Here is a 421-nt window from a genome sequence, read left to right as displayed (position 1 = left end):
CCTGTGAGGTAGAACTGTTATTATTCTGTATTGGAGCTGAGGCTACTGAAGCACAGGGTAGATAAGTGACTTGCCTGAGGTCATGCTTCCTGTCAGGGCTGGAGTTGTCATTATGTCCTTATTTGGCTGGAAGCTGGTGACATTTTTGGGGTATGGAGTGTGTCGGGGGGCTTGTGGTCTCTCAGGTAGCTCTCGCTGCTCTTTTTTCCCTTAGGGTCCGAAAGATTCTAAACCTGCGTGTGTTTGAAGATGAGAGCGGGAAGCACTGGTCTAAGAGTGTGATGGACAAACAGTACGAGATTCTGTGTGTCAGCCAGTTTACCCTGCAGTGTGTCCTGAAGGGAAACAAGCCTGATTTCCACCTAGCAATGCCCACGGAGCAGGCAGAGGGCTTTTACAACAGCTTCCTGGAGCAGCTGCG

General features: G+C 50.4%; 1 pseudogene; it reads left to right on the top strand.

Annotated features, from left to right (window-relative positions):
• The first annotated feature begins 214 nt into the window (after positions 1–214).
• LOC105518376 overlaps positions 215–421 on the top strand; it is a 1,228-nt pseudogene continuing 1,021 nt past the window's right edge.

The sequence above is a fragment of the Colobus angolensis genome, unplaced genomic scaffold, assembly GCF_000951035.1.
Source record: "Colobus angolensis palliatus isolate OR3802 unplaced genomic scaffold, Cang.pa_1.0 Scaffold3182, whole genome shotgun sequence".
In the NCBI taxonomy this organism is placed as follows: Eukaryota; Metazoa; Chordata; class Mammalia; order Primates; family Cercopithecidae; genus Colobus; species Colobus angolensis.
This window is presented reverse-complemented; position numbering and strand designations above follow the sequence as displayed.